Source organism: Schistocerca piceifrons, chromosome 1, assembly GCF_021461385.2.
Source record: "Schistocerca piceifrons isolate TAMUIC-IGC-003096 chromosome 1, iqSchPice1.1, whole genome shotgun sequence".
NCBI classification, from domain to species: Eukaryota; Metazoa; Arthropoda; class Insecta; order Orthoptera; family Acrididae; genus Schistocerca; species Schistocerca piceifrons.
The window spans coordinates 732,529,015-732,546,269 of NC_060138.1; the positions used below are offsets into that span (position 1 = coordinate 732,529,015).

Sequence of the window (17,255 nt, forward strand, 5' to 3'; positions counted from 1 at the left end):
TCTTCTTCGGAAACGCTTTCCTTGCCATTGCCAGTCTACATTTTATATCCTCTCTATTTCGACCATCATCAGTTATTTTGCTCCCTAAATAGCAAAACTCCTTTACTACTTTAAGTGTCTCATTTCCTAATCTAATTCCCTCAGCATCACCCGACTTCATTCGACTACATTCCGAGGAAGAATACACTGACGTAAATGGAAAGTGATACATTATGAACACCTTGACCAAATGTAAAAATCAAATAGTCCAGATTTTCCATATTTGTACAGTAGTGTTACTAAACCTTCACCCTATGCGGGATTGCTTTCAATATTCCTACAAATACAGAATAGTGTTAAGTGCATGTAAGTACATGCAAGCACATGTAAGTACGTTTAAAGTTACTGGAACTTTTAAGATGAAGATTACAACCCAGCACTCCCAGAGGAGGTCCACTTTCAGCTTATGACCATCTTACAGACTTTGAGAAAGCGCGCATCATCAATATTAAGGGCGTAACATCAGACCGGCAGATCGCGCTTGTAGTTGGCCGTAATGCAACGACTGAAAATCGAGTTGTAGCGAGATGTCTTCAGGGCGACAATTTGGCAAAAAGCACCGACACGAGTCCTGTCACAGGGACTACACCACGAGAAGATCGTAGGCGAACTGTTTGGAACAGATTACTGGTAACTGGCTTAAGATCTCGACTTTCTGTGCGTCATTAGCAGCGAAATCCAAGCTTCATACCACGGACGATGGAGACCAGCATGGTGTAGAGCCGGAGCCATCTGCCATACTGAGCGGCACTATGTGATGTTTGGCCATGAGTTTAGCTTCGGCTTCTCGTCGTGGGGTTGGCTCCGAAGTATCCGTAGACACAATTTGCTGAAAGTTCACATGAGTCTACGATTCTGGAGCCAAAACCCCTCCAGCTAATATGGGGTTTTATTGGATATGACAACAGCACTTATTTGTTGATTGTTGAAAGCAGGCTGAACGCTGTGCATTATGGAATGAGGAAATCCCTGATCTCATACCTCCACAAACTGGATAAAGCGTAGACCGGTTACCAGGTACTTAGCCGTTGGTTGACTTTATGTGGTAGATAAAACGAATGTCAGAAATACAGCCTGTTTATAAGTAATTTACACGGAAGTAACCTTTAATTGTAAAAAGAGTAAATAACTTACAGAAATGTTTGATGCAGCACTAAATGTGATATATCTTCAAGTTTTATTTCCACCTAAGAAATCCCAGCGTTCTCGCTAGGTGGCATATGTGGATGACTTATTCCAACAGCCACCATGGAGTCATGTAAAGGTGCAAAGCGCGCGCACTGTGACGTCCCGTTTAGTCTCGGCTCGATGGTGATGGTTGTCCTAGTCAAGATGACTTGAAACGGCGTCCGTCGATCACGACAACGCCAATCTGTAACTATTATAAAATCAAACTCCTAGCGCGGTTTGGTTATTTTTCAGATACTTTCTCTCAAAACTGATATGAACGTCTCGATGGAGCAGCATGCCGGAGTATGTGTGCCGCCCTTGCTTGTAATTAAAGCAATGAAGTTCGATGCCTATCGATCTTCTCCACTTATAAATATAGCGACTGCAGCACTCGATAACGCGATGACTCCCTTGATCTGAAATGATAACCAAAAGTCCTTTGGGTGTTCGCCACAGACTTTTCAGTTTACGCGAACTTGCTGACTGTAGTTCTTATGCCCAGTTTGAGAATGGGTATTCAAACGTTGAAAATATAATTTCTTGAATCATGAGTCCATCATCCTAGCCGATGTCACATCATGATTTTTGCGAGGATACTGAGTTGTTAATTATTATTCCGTCGTCAAGGCGTCGCTACGTCGCGTACTCAACAACTACACGACGTAATTCCAGAGATAACATACCCTTGAGCAATGTTCAGAATGCGTCGTATTTCGGTGTAAACTTATTGCCGTTCACAGTTCAATAGTCACTAAATCACTTTTCACTTTTATGTTATCCGAAGAATCGGTTAATTCCACAAATACACTTTAAATGTGCATTAAATGATGTATGTGACACGAAGAATTAAAGTTGACTTAAAGTTTATTGTTCTTCGATTGTTTCTCCCTACACTGAGCACACACACCGATTTTTCATTCAGGTAATTGCGTCTGTTAGCATCAGAAATTCTGACTTTTACGATAGCTTCAGACAACACGGTTCAGTTGTGAGTTCTTCGTGATTGCGCTTATCTGTTGCCTACTCACGTCAAATAATTGAGTTTTTGTCGGCGATCAGTCTCTTTCTGTGTCCTTTGTTGTTCGTGACTATTAAGTATCACGAAGGCTAAGTCCCATCACAAATCAGCAGTCACTCGAGTTATTTCTCTGTCACAGTTGTCAACTATCCTGTTATGTGTCTAAACGGTAAAGATGATTTTACGTCAGTCCGACTTCTGACTAATACTTCCAACCGTAAAGCATTTAGACCTCAGATCGGTTTTAAAACAATCTAGTAGCGCTTAACATGCGTACTACTATTGCAAGAGTACAAGAGAGAAGTTAAGTTAACATCTCCATTGCCGAGTTACACTGTAGTCACAGCGAACTTACAGCTCGATGCGGCTACAACTCTCTTCTAGGATAAATGTTATCGTTGGTCTGGCCGTTAACCTTCATAAAATTTTTTGAATTCTCTCTTTAAAGTTTCTGTTTCGTATCATATGGTGTTTTTTCATTCAGTCCTTTCTTTATGATAAGCATTAGTATGTACATAAGATTCTTGTTAATCAAACTGTCAAGAGCGTACATTTATGTTGTTAGTAGCTGCCTTCACTGTCAGGATGACTGATTTTCCTATTTCTTTTCGCAACTAAAGGGTGTTTATTTTGGGTTCTATAATTGGGGTGTTACAGCAGTCTCCTTTATGGTTTCATGAATACAAATCCGCTAGTACAGTCATAAACAATTCGGAGCTAAATAACGCAAGAGAGCACTTCAAAGACAAACCGTTATTATTTGGTGCAATCATTTCACCGAAACTGGTTGTGTATCGTACAGGGCGCCGGGTCAGAGCCGGCCAGCAGTCTCTGACGTAAGAATTGAAAAAAGTCGGCGGTCTTATATTGGTAGTCCGGGTAAATGAAGGAGACGTGTTACCTCAGCATTGAATATTCCTAGTGTTACAAGAGTGACAGATGTTATGCAAACACCTGTCATTGGAGTACTGTGGAATGGAACTATTGCAACCCTAAAGAGGAGTGACAAAGAAAAACGATCTGAGTTTTGTGTAGAAATGTTTAATGAAATATAGACTGAAGACAGTTTTCTTAATAAAATTGTGTTGTGCGTAGAGGCCGTCTTCCACACCTGCGATACGCACCACGCGACGCACTCCGCTGCTCGACTCGCTGCGGCTCACATCGTTACCGTCGCTCGCGCACGCCAACGCCACTAGCCCAACGCCATGGCTGGACGGAAAGGGAAGCAGGCGGCAGCCGCACTGGAAATTCTCATCCATGCGATGGGGAATAACAGCGGCCGCCAACGGCAGCCAAAACGCAAGCGCACTCAGCAGAAGAGCAAGATTCAGCAGTGTTACAAGTGCCAACAGCTGGGGCAGACTGCGCGTGACTGCAAGAAAGCCGTCGCGTGCTTGAAGTGCGCGGCGGCTCACGACACGCGCAGTTGCACGAAGCCTCGTGGGGCGGCCAGCAGCTGCGCGAACTGCGGCGGGCCACACGCTGCCAACTCGTGTAGCTGGAGCTACCTCAGGGAGTTACGCCGTCAGCCCGCCGCACCACGCCCTGCGGTGGTGTCAAGCGCCACGACGGCCGCCCCGCCCCCCCGCTCCGGCGAGGGGTACGAGCCGCGCCGTCAAGAAGCAGAAGCCGCCACTGACGACGCCATGGCCGGCCTCCGAGCCGCCTTTGCGGCAGAACGGGCCGCGCTCAAAGAAGAACTTGTGGAAGTTCATCGTCAGCTCCAGCAGCGGCGCGAGGAGATGCGGGTTCTGAACGAGAAGATGGTTCCCGCCCCCACGCCCGCCGCCCCTTCGGTGCGCCCGGTGGGGGTGGACGCCGTCACGCAGAAGGACCTACCGTCGCAGAAGGACGTGGCCACTCAAACGGACGTCGCCCCGGAACCTGTAGCAATACAGGAGACCGGGGAGACGCCCATGGACGTGGCACCGTCCTCTCCTTCCCCAACCCCAGGCGGGAAGGCAACACAGAAGGGGAAGCAAGAAGAGGATGGCAATCTTCGCACGGACATCATACCCTTCCCGGACAGCACGAACATGCCAAACGTGCTGAAGAAGATTGCCACCATGGTACGGGATGGGCGCTTCAACGCCAAAAAGAACCTGTGCCTCTTCGCCCAGGCGGAAGGGGTACGGAAGCCGTCGCTCCCGCACAGGCCGTTTGAGATATGTGGCGGGCATCGGCCAATTCTGCTCGGGTTCGTCACCAAGAAAGATCTCAACAGCATCAACGCGAACCCGGTCTTCACGCCGCGCGACTGGGACTACATCCTAGAGGACGCAGTCGTGCGGCTGAGGAACGAGATTCGCGACGGCACGAGGAAGCTGTCTGCAGACCTGCAGACAGCTCTGTAGAACGTCTCTCGCGAGACAAAGAAGACCTAAAACACCAAAGTCCACTAGTATGCCTGCATGCTAGTAGCCAGGACAGGACAGACACCGGACAACGACAGGACAAACCATACAGTGAGGCCACATCACCATCGCATCACCAGGAACAGGAGGAACGACTGTAATAAGTCTAAACTCCTACACCTCGGGCCAAGGCCAAGGCTCGTTTGTAAAGCGTCAGCGTCAGCCACACCTGCGATAAAATGAATCGGCATAATAATCCTATTTGGCGTGAGCAGAAACCACGTCACACAATCGGACATGTATGGAACTCGCCTATGGTAAATGTTATTTGTGCTGTAAGCTGTAACGAGATTTACTGCCCTTTCTCTTTTCGTGCTGTAAGCTGTAACAAGATTTACTGCCCGTTCTCTTTTGCCGAGTCAACTGTAGCTGGCGAATCGTACCTCGACACCCTTGAAAGTTATCTAATGCCTCGATTACAACGCGATATGGGCACAGAATTTATTTTCGAGCAAGATGGCGCACCACCATCTTACTGTCGTGAAGTTTTCACCTATCTCCGTAGGAATGTGTGGACTTGGATTGGACATGGTGGAACAGTATCCTGGCCACCATGATCATATGATTTAACCCAGTGGATTTCTGTGTACGGGGTTATACTGAGCGTGTGTTCCTCCGCTTCCGGCAAAAGTCGATGAGCTATAATAGCGCATAACACAAGAAGCTGCCACAATATATCAAGACTTGCTTGACAGGATTTGGCAGGGGATTGATTACAGATGGGTCATTTGTTGTGGTATAAATGCAGCCACACTGAATATTTGAAAATAAAACTTTGAAGATATACTGTATTCAAAGCTGTATCAAACATTCCTGTAAGTTATTTACCTCGTTCACAGTTAATGGTTACTTCTGAATGATTAATTCATATAAACACCCTTTCTTCGGATGCTTGCAGCAGGGATCCCACTTCAGGAAACAACTAAGAAATACCCAAGAAAGCCCTCACTGTATAACCTAGGAACAAAGACCTGAGAAGTTGCGTTGGTAATTACTAGGGCCCGGAACTTAATGACAAGTCATATTTTTTTCTGAACTATAGGGTGAATTTTAGAACAATTTATACACAAATCTAGGCATTGTAGTGTCGAAAAATGTATTTTGATTGTGCATATAAAATCATATTTCAACAAATTTTAATAATAGGTCATATTGCGGCTGACTTTCAACATAGTAGGTCATATTTCCGTCAACTTTAGCCAAAAATGCATATACCGTTTTTCTCGTATCTTATGGGACACACGAATAAGAAAATGAATATGTTGGTCACGAGACTATATTTAACGTGCTATTATAAAAGATAAACAGATAAATTAGTACACAGATTTATTTCTCAGGACTGTAGCAGAAAATTGGTGTACCACAACAGTCGTTTCACGAACATAAAACATTGTTGCGCAGAGTCGACAATACGCTCTCAGAGCCAACAAAGGCGGCTTCTGCCGTAATAATCATCGCAGTCGCACAGGTGTTCCCAGTAACCAGTTTGAATACAGCATTTGCCTTGTTGAACATGCCTAAAGCAAAGAGCTCCGACAGCGTGAAGTTGCGAGGATACGTTCGAGATTTTGGAGAGAAGTTCTTTACTACTGACGGGAAAATATTATTTTGTAAACTGTGTTAAGTTAAAGTTAGTACAGAAAAGCGCTTTAATGTGCAACAACACTGTAATACCGCTAAACACAGCAGCTGTGTGAAACGAAGTGCTGAAAATAACAGCAGGAAAACGCTGTTATTTGAACAGACAGGTCAACCGTCAACCGTGCAATCATTCTGCAAGGATTTGTGTTAGATGCTGGTGTCCTGCAACATCCCATTGGAAAAGCTGAAGAATCCACGCTTCGGACGGTTCTTGGAGAAGTACACAACACATCCAGTTCCAGATGAATCTACACTGAGAAAGAACTATTTATCCGTATGCTATAATGATGTGCTCAACAAAATACGAATCACTACTGCTGAGCAAAAGATCTGGCTGTCGATAGATGAAACTACGGATATTAGTGCAAATGTTGTTGGTATTCTAAAAGTTGATGGCCCTGGAGATATGTTCCTATTAACGTGTGAAGCTCTCGATTGAGTAAACAATTCGACGATTGCTATTTTGTTTGACAACTCTTTGGAGCTACTGTGGCCAGATGGTGTGAAAAGAGACAAAGTTTTGTTGCTTGTAATAGATGGTGCTTCATATATGGCTAAAGCAACCAAAGGGTTTCAGAATCTCTACCCCAGTATGGTGTACGCCACTTGCCTCGCACATGCGTTGCACAGAGTTGCCGAAGAGGTGCGATCAAATTACTCTGACGTGGACAAATTAATTTCCTGTGGCAAGAAAATCTATGCGAAGGCTCGGCTAGGGGTGCAGAAATTCAAGGAACAAGCACTTTCAACGCCCCTCTCACCTAAACCTGTTCTTACAAGATGGGGTTCTTGGCTTAATGCTGCTGAGTATTACTGCACCAACTACACCCAAATAAAGACAATCTTCTGTGGGCTTGATGGCGATGAATCAAGTGCTATCAAGTGTTTACAGATGCATTGTCTCGAAACGGTAATTTTTCAGTGATATCAATTGCCATCAAACGACTGGAAGCTGTTGGCACTCAGCTATGTGAGGCCCTGAGTATTTCACAACATGTGCAGAGTGAGTTGGGTCGAGCTCGTGGTCATGTGGCTGACAATGTGAAAACCAAACTGCAGAGTGTTCTCCAATGGAATCCTGGATATTCTACACTGTGTAAAATTAGTGACAGTCTTTCAGGGAATGCCGCAACATTTGAAGACACTGAAACGAAGCTGAACTACAGTGACCTGGCTGCCTTCAAATACGCTCCACTGACGTCTTGTGAAGTGGAGAGGAGGTTTTCCAGGTACAAAACTATCCTCAGTGACAACCATAGTTCTTTGACAATGGAAAACCTGAAAACGCACCTTGTGGTCCAGTGCAACTTTGCAGATACTGAAGATTGACATACGCTATTAAATAATGTGGAACGCTTTAAATACCATGTAGAACATTGTTTTACTGTTTCAATCGATGATCTTTTTAACTGTACTTTGTGTTTAGAAAATAAAACACTCAGACATTCAAAAAATAGGTGCAAATTAGCCACAAACCCTACAGAAAGAAAGAACTATACCTGCAATATTTTGAGAAGTGAATTTTGTATTACTTTATGGTGAATAAAAAGTTAAGTAAACAAACAAGAATCCTTTAAATAAACTTCTATTAAGTCATATTTTATTTTTAAGGTCATATTTATGTAAGTTTTAGGTCATAAATGCTTGCATATTTCACTGTTTTTAGGTAATTAAAATATGGGCCCTAGTAATTACACAGGCTCGCGTTTTAACATTCATTATCTTTCTCGGTGCTCTGTTCTGAACAACCGCATTTGTGTGTTTGGGCAACAGAGTGAGTGTTCCCTTACGCCCGAAGTAATCTAGACCTTACTCCAGAGGGAGCGTCGTATCCGTGTATTCTCATCCCTAACCCAGAAGACTGCGGTACTGTTCCGTCAGGACTTCTTCAATGTGTTGTATTCCAGAGAAAGGTGTTTTCCTCGCGGCTCTGCTTCCTTCGCTGCAAATGAAAGTCAGGGTGCGGCGCAGTTCCGCGCAGCCGACTGTTCGCCGGGGCACACTCGAGTCCCCGGCTGTTCCTTCCAACAAGGTGAGCCGCCAGTGCAACGTGGTCGCCCCGCTTTTGTTTCGCCTGGGAGCGGTTTACGGCTGAAACCTTCTACGGCCCTACACACGCGTTTCACTTCGATTGTTTCCAGCCTCGAATTTGTGTATTTTTTCCCCCTATGAAAACAGAGTTTTTCTGCACTTCTTCTCTTTATATGAAATAATACTTACGAAAAAATACTCCTCGGTGGGATGGTCTTGCACATCCTTTAACCCACCTAATACGCTGTAGAGTGGTTGGACTGGGCCAGACAACAATGAACGACATTCACAGTTGACGACACCAGTTTTATTCAATTGAGTGCATTACATATTTACTACGTTTTCATACATTTTACGCATGACTCTAGTAGGTTCTTGTTCCTTCTTTATTCATTTCATAGACTGCATTAATCAGATAATGTAGATCATCCACTGTTACGGAATTTTATCATTCTTTTCTTGCAACGGAGTGCCGCAGGATACGAGGGGGCCTCTGCCGGTCACGTTCCTCCAACCACTTCCCGCCTGTGCCGAATTCTGGCGTTAGCGCTAACAGAGGGCGCTGATTATGTGTAGATTTATATTTTCTTTCATTTGTGGCTCCTTTAGCGATTTGTTTTATGTTGTTTAATTTCACCCGGTGCAATATCAATGGTGTTTAATATTTATGTCATTGTATAGAATATTGGCGCTAGAACAGATGTCAACCACTGTTTTTTAACTCTTCGTCTTTTTAACAATATTACTTTTGTCGTGTTCTTTTTATTACTGTAACACCTTTTATACTTTATAAGCTTATTACAGACTTTAACTATTGTATCCCCCTTCTATTTTCGCTGTTTCAATAATTATTGAAAACTTGTGTATGCCGACATTATAGACATCTGGTCAACTTACAGCACAAACATCTAGTGGCTACTGTAAGGCAGCTTGTTTAAAACAGTAGTTTCGCTGACAACATGACTCGTGCATGTGATGTGATTTATATGTATTTGACGATGCTGGTGCTGATTCTGCATTTAACATTTGACGATGCCACTATGGCTGCAGTACATTAGGACTTTGTTTTTATGGAACAGGTATGTCTCTTCATATTTAAATCGCACAAATGTAAATTTTGTCAGTACTACTTTTCAATATGCTCTATGTATTGTTCTTAAGCTGTATACAGTTTGCGAGTGTATTTATATTTTTCCCATTTTTGCTGCAGATCTGATGATGGTCATTAAAGACCGAAACCGGTAATCTGTTAAACAAAAAAGATTGTGACGATAGACGTAAATTAAAGAAACTTAATAGAACAATTCAAATTTATTTGCCCCCCCTCCTTGAAAAAAATTTAAGAAAAGGAAAAGAAAAAAACAAGAATTTCACAAAATTTTAACACGAAAGTTTCTCAAGTTATCAAAATCTGTCCTTTAGCTATAAAACTCTACCGGTGACAGGAAAATTTCCTTCTTTACGAACTTAAGAATTCTTGAATGGGTTTGAATATAAATTTTAAACAAAGCCATTAAAATTCACCACAAAATGAAAAGTAAATAGACAACAAAACCGTTACGTCCGTTGGTGACGTAAGTTCAGAATAAAGCAAAGTTATCTGAATACATTACAAACTCCACTACAGGAGTTGATAGTCTAAAGGACGGGACGGGCGGTGCAGACTCGCCGTCCAAAGCCGTACTGGTAGATGGGTTGGTCCAATACAAGGTCAGCTACAACAGATTAAAAACCTTAAAAACTAAATCAGTGCACTATTTTTACAACAAAGGAAGGGCACATTCCTGTACATATCAACTTGCATTCGCAACATAAATTGGTAAAAACATCTGCCCAATGACTATGTATGTTGATAGGCAAACTGTCACTCCACGGTGCAACTCAGAATTTCTGTGGGCTATACAGTCATTAACAACTGGGTAAGTCTAGAATTACAAGAGTTGGCGATGAGACAAGGCTTCAATACCCCAAAGTTATTTCAACAAATGATTTACCGAAACGTTTGCCCTGAAAAGAATAGCACTTATCAAAATAAATTTCGCTATTTTTAATAGTCTTAACAAACTTTGGATGCCGAAAAACTTTTTGGATATGCATGCCCATAGTCCCATAGTAGCGGCAGTGGAAACAGCAACTCCTATTAAAATAAACTTCACTGTTTTTAAATAGTAGGAAGAAAAAATTTCATTTCCTAAAATTATTTAACGAAATGTTGCTTGTAATAATTGCAGAGAAAGGGGCAGATCTGATTAAAGTAAGCTTCACTTCTGGAATAAGTTTCCCTTCTTTCGGAATTAACCTGGACGGGCAACAATTACAGGAATACCTTGGAGGGGAAACTGGTGGCAGTCTCACCGCGTTAACGCGGCAAGCACACAGATCACAAAAAGAAACTCATCAAAATACTTGATGAATCAATAGTGACGGGGCAGTCAAGTTCTCCACAACCTCGGCTGAGGCAAATTTCCAGAGTGTACCAACGCTCCGAAATTGGTCAAAACACTGTCCTCCTACAGATCAGGTCTCCGCCCACCGAGACAGAGTTTCATATGTCAGGGCTGAAAGGCCGTAGACCGTCCTCGCGACCCTAGGTGCTGCTTCCATCTTACTTGAGTTTTCAGCTGTCTACACACATGCTGGTCATAGGGCAAAGCGCGGCGAGACGTCAAAGATTCCGCACTGCTATAGCGATCGAGCGATCGATCCGAAACGGTACGGTTAATTTGCTATTGCTTTATTTTGAATTTAGTTTTAATGATTCCCTGTTTTGGTCTATGGTGATGATCTCATTACAAAACGTGAATTAAGTATTAATGAGTGTTCGGAAAAGTCGGTAATTGCGTGTATAAAAACGTATCACTATTTATGGCGCCACTTTTTTTGCCTATATTCTGGTAGGGTATTGCTCAGGTATCGTCAACGCCGCCACCGCATGCCTGTCTACAAACACATATTAAGCCTCGAAAATAAACGTGGTACAAATGGGACAGCTCAAAGTGTTATACTGAATGGACCCATATTTTTCAGAGGATGTCGAGTGAATTTCAGTCTGGATGCTGGTACAGGGAATACTGGAAGAGGATGGTACAAAAGGTAATGACAAAACTTGTGGAAAATAAGTGACATTAACTAAAAAACCGAAGAAGCTAAAACACGTCACAGCTGACATCCCGCGAGAAAATTTATCATTGGGCAGCAGGGTGTTTGTCTGTGAATAGTAAATCCTAGAAAGCTATTAAGAGAAACTAAGAAATGTCAAGATAAACGTTAATCAATACTTCTTGAAATTTTAGAAAGTTGTTGAGTTCGGTTCGGTAACGATAATTAATGCAAAATTTAAAGAACAAGAGAAACGTTACTATCTGGCACAAACAACAAGTCTACGCATCGATAAATACTAGTCAAACTAAACTCTGTCAGTCCACCAGAAACAGTGAGGGAATCCCATGAGCGTCCTCTATTGCTGTGGTGCGCACATGGTACTTCCGAGATTTTTCAGTGCCTTTTCAATTACTCTACGAATTTTGCTGTTTGACTGTGGATATTTGAATATTGCAGAGTGAGTACTGGTTTATAAAACTAATGGCCCAAACTGAACAAGTGTTAACTGTCTCGTTTAGCGTCCAGCTGTGCAGTGAGAATGTCTGGTCAGTTTTCAGATCATTAACTTGAAACATAAAAAATAGTTGAGCCCTCTGAATGAACAAGTAAATTATGAATATCGTTTTTACATAGCATCATAGTAACATGGGGATCACTATGCATATTTATTAAACAATAATCGAAGAAGCAGCAACGGTCGATCTACCTTGTCACACGCTGGAACCGATGGAATGGAACCAAAACCAGTTATTACTAATGTCTTTTGACTGCATCTCAGGAATAGTTATGGGTGGTGATACAAACGCACAACATGCCGCAACGTGCAACGTTGACATAATATTATGCATTAATGACAAAGAATGGTGTAGCGAATATCGTAATACTTACGACAGAGTAAACTGATAAACAATTATATTTTTAATGAAAGCAAGTAAGTGATTTATAACCCCATATGTGAACTGAAAACGACAGGTACGTAAGTCAATTTCACGACAAGTAATATGCGTATCACATTCCTAGTCATTGATAAAAACTGTTTCATTAATCATTAGAGGATGACGGCTTTGAATTTACAGCGCGATGAAGTGGAAAGCAAATATAATGTCCTATAATCAGCTTCCATTCAATCAAATATTAGAAACCTACAAGAATGCAGTTTACTACAAACAAGCACACTGCCCCGTTCTTAATCGCAGAGTAATCACGACGAAGCGACCAAGGTAGATACATGTGTCGTATTCTGAAGGTAACTCTGGAGTATAAATTAAAAGCAAAATATAGTGGAAAGAGATGGAAATGCCTGTGTATATTAGCACAGTAATTACCCACTTTTGTCATTCTTCACTTAGGAATGGTCAGTTCCCTGAAAGATGAAAGTATTCATTAGTGCAGCTGCTTTATAAAAAATAAGAATGTTTCAGAAAATGACTGGAAACCCCATGTATATGAGGGCAAGTGATCGTTTCAGTTCACGTTTGACGTCAAACGTACAGCTTGATTTTAGAAGTGGTTTAACAATTAAAAGCGATATATTCTCCTTTCTGTGTGATGCACTGGACAAATTAATCAAAATTTGCAAAAATTATAATCTTATTTTATTTAACTAAGGCATTTAATAATGTTGATTACAACGTATTGCTCTAGGAGTTGAATCATTTTGTAATAAGAGCAGTAGTTCACATTTCGTTGCTCTCATACTTTATGAATAGACAGCAAAAGATCATTCTCCACGGTAGTGAGAACAACTACGAGGCAGCGTCTGACTGGGTCATGGATAAAGGGGTGTGCCTTAGGTGCCAGCGCTGGGACCACTACTGTTTCTAGTATAGCACGAGTCCCTCTTAAAACTCGTCTGACCTTTCGACACAGATTTGCAGTTGAATCGCTTATTTCAGAAGTGCTCTATGTCTCTCTGACTTAGTTTTGAGACAAGAAAAAAGTTTTAATATTGTATAGGGCCTTTCGTTTATTGTTTGAAGTGACCATTTAAGACATTGAAGAGATAAAACAACTATGAACAGGTTTTTTTTTTTTTTTTTTTAGTGAGAAATAAAAATCTTAAGACATTTACATCACACAAACAGTTTAATGGACATGTAAGTAAATGTTAGAGTCAATGTTTAAAGAATTCACAATGTTTGTTCATGAGAACCAAGTGTTTATCAGTATTGGAAATCACACCTTTTGCATCCAGTGCTCCTGCAGCAGTTGCTCACTGATGACAGCGTTCCAGAATTCCAGGATATGTTCTTCTTGCACTACATAAGCAGCCGACTTCTTTATGTCTATCATCTTATTTGTGTTAGTAGGAGTATAGTAATCTGAAAAGGCTCGAAAACTGGGTAGTAGACGTTGGCTCGAGAAACTCCTGCTAGTCCTAATCTGAATGTGTGGGTATTTAAACCGTTGATTATGCTGCAGGCTGTTACAGTCCTAAATACATTACTGATGAAGACAAAATGATGAAATGTTGAAACACTGAATGCTACTTTCTTGTCTCTTCGTGGTGTAACTGTCTGTAGTGAATGAGTTGCCCTCTTCTCAACATTTGTCCACCAGGACTTGAAGTTTGTGAGTTCATCTGCTGAGATAACCTTTATAGAGAATTGTCTTGCACACAATGGTGTGATCACGTCAGCGTAATCCATAACAGTGTCCACTCTGTCAGTTCTTAGCAGCGTTTTCTCGATTGTGCCAAAAGCTCTATCAGACGGTAACAAAGAGTGTTCCCTGACAGAAAACAATCCCTCTATTTTGTGAAGTTTTCCAACATCAATGAAAGCTTGACATATGCTCATTAAACATTGAATTTTGTTTTGCGCTAAGCATTTATCAGAGAAGAGATGAACAAGTTTTATGTCCTCGGGGATGTACGTGGTAAGGTAGTGGTACAAGAAGGTGCACACTTCGTTAGGGCCTTTGTGGGTGACACCTCCATGATAAAGGTAATGAAATGCCGTCTTACCTTTCAAAATGTGAATGCCGAAAATATAAACCGCCAGCTTCCGGAGATGAAATATGTCTTGAATTGGTATCCTTGGTCGAAGAAGATAATGCATGGAGTCTTCAGACTCGAAATATGTTTATTTTCTTTGCACAGCGTTTAATTTCCATTCAAATCAGTATAGAAATTCTTGACTCTTCTCTTTTGCACCGTTAAATCACAAACAGCAGTCCGTCGAGATGCCTCATTCTACCTTTTGCTTTTAATTTTCACCATTAACTGCTGACATTCGTCCGCAGCTCGTGATCGTGCAGTAGAGTTCTCGCTTCCCACGCCCGGGTTCTCGGGTTCGATTCCCGGCGGGGTCAGGGATTTTCTCTGCCTCGTGATGACTGGGTGTTGTGTGCTGTCCTTAGGTTAGTTAGGTTTAAGTAGTTCTAAGTTCTAGAGGACTGATGACCATAGATGTTAAGTCCGATAGTGCTCAGAGCTATTTAAACCATTTGCTGACATTCACAAGACACATCTGCCTGTGGTCTGCCGAAGTGAAGGTCAAAACCCTGTTTAAATACTTTCACTTAGTATTCGTATTTGATCGGAGAAAGAGGATTCACTTCTCTAAAAAGCACGTATACGATCTTTCTTTTCACGTCAGCACTTAAGTAAAGGTACACTTTACCAGTGTAGTGAGATCCTTTCGTCGAAAATGACGAGATGTTGATTGTATTGTATTGTTTGGGGGAAGAGACCAAACAGCGAGGTCATCGGTTTCATCGGATTAGAGAAGGACGGGGAAGGAAGTCGGCCGTGCCCTTTCAAAGGAACCATCCCGGCATTTGCCTGGAGTGTTTTAGGGAAATCACGGAAAACCTAAATCAGGGTGGCCGGACGCGGGATTGAACCGTCGTCCTTCCGAATGCGAGTCCAGTGTGCTAATCACTGCGCCACCTCGCTCGGTGATGATAGGTGCTCATGAACTTCGGCAGTTTCAAGCTCTAATTTTGAATTACCTCTCTTTGACTTCCCTTGTTCATCTTTAGGGCTGCGGGCTTTCTCATAATAACTACGCACCCTCCGACTCAGAGTTACAATACTAAAAGTTTTGGCTGGTTTTGTTGTCTAGTGGCTGGGATTCATAATTACCGCATTACAGGCCAAATACTCCTCAGTCTACAGTATACGAAAAGAATACACACATGAATCGAATTGTCGAAGGTTTCTATCACTCGGAAATTGCGAATTATGAATGTAACATATAAATTGATAAATGAAAGATTGCAATTAAATAAAATCTGCAGGTACTATGTTAATGATTTTAAATGTTGAGTACGACGGTAGAAGTACTTTTGAGAATGCGGTATATTTCTGCAAAAGGTTTATTGGTGCCGATGGTTCAGCAATTAGACAAAATATAAGCTGAATAAGAGGGAAATAATAGATTCCTACTGCACGTAATTAGTTATGAACAACAACCTAGCTCGCGGGATATTTACTTCTAAGTGAACACTATGTCTTCACTGTAGAAGCCACGGAAATCTCACCAGATACATAAACAAATTAAATAAAGATATATCAAAGGACCAGAACAAAAGGTAGGCCAGTAGCCTAATGTCTCTGTGCTTTCTAAAACACAGTAAATATTTAACCAATTTCTTCATGAATAGTATATATATCGGATATAAACAAAGACATACATAAATAAATATATTTGTAAGCAAGCTGCTACCGTTTTTTCGTGTCACTGTGGAGTACTTATGGCCTAACACGATCGATAGTAATCAGCCACTTTGACCTCCAATAACTCATGTACTATTTATGTTAAATGCCTGTAATTCATATCAATTTAGGTTTACACTAATATCTTTCTAAAGACACGTCGATCGACAAAATCTGAAGAACTGTTTAGATTTTGGAAATCCGTTGCTGGGTGTTACTTGTAAATTTACCGTCAGATACTAAACTGTAAACTAATAAATATATTGAAAATCTGATTACACCATCCGATTCGTCATGCAGATAATAGTAATGTACAAGTTTCTTTTTCAGGTATCACGATTCATCCGGCTACTATTAATTTCTATACGAACTGTGAAATGTCTGCCATTAAGGTTTCGCAATGTCCGCCATCTTTGGCACTCCTGGCATAGACATCTCCTTCATCGACACAAAGCATCGTCCTCGTCACCAAGGAATTCCCAGCCACGCCACGCCTGGACCCCGGCTAACGTTCGGCACCACGTGGTCCAACTACTGTGCGGAATCACGCGGTTGCTAACGAGCCGCGGCTTTGACGAGCGTCCTGTGTGGCCGCCCCAACCCCGAACATTTTTTTTTTTTAATTCTCATTTTGTCCGCGTTTGTTCGTTGTATCTGATCGGGACGGACGTCGTAAGACATCCGATTAAGTTCTTTGATGATCGATTAACTCAGTTTTTTTTTTATTACAGAGGGTACGTAACCCTCTGTCCGAACACGCTGATCTACCGTGCCGGCATAAAAATGTGGAACGCTTCACGATTTTGCGTGTCATCCTTGCGCAGGGGCCATGCTAATCTTCTCTGTATCGTTCCAATTTTAGTATATGTACTGCCGAAGCAAGTACAGAACATAGAATATTTCCAGGGCGCCACCACTCGCCCGTTACCTCAAAGGGTTTTCTCCAAGCAGCAGTAGCTGTCTTATCCTTCTCACTCATCTTTCGCCAGCTGAAAATAAGCTTACAAACGTTTGTCTACAAATTTGGATACGATTTATTCGCACCATGCAACGACATTTGAAAGAATTTGCCTTTGCACTTTTCCTTGCGTTGCCTATGTCGCTTTACATTATCTGCCTTTATTAGGTTCTGAAGCTAAATAACTTGTTCATCCTTACTATTAAAATCCAGAAAAAA

At 41.9% G+C, this 17,255-nt stretch overlaps 1 non-coding gene across 1 annotated transcript; it reads right to left on the bottom strand.

Moving 5' to 3' along the window:
* Positions 1-16,857: 16,857 nt before the first annotated feature.
* LOC124721601 lies at positions 16,858-16,964 on the bottom strand. The gene has a single exon (XR_007006355.1). It is a non-coding gene; the product is annotated as a U6 spliceosomal RNA (small nuclear RNA).
* Between the last annotated feature and the right edge of the window lie 291 nt (positions 16,965-17,255).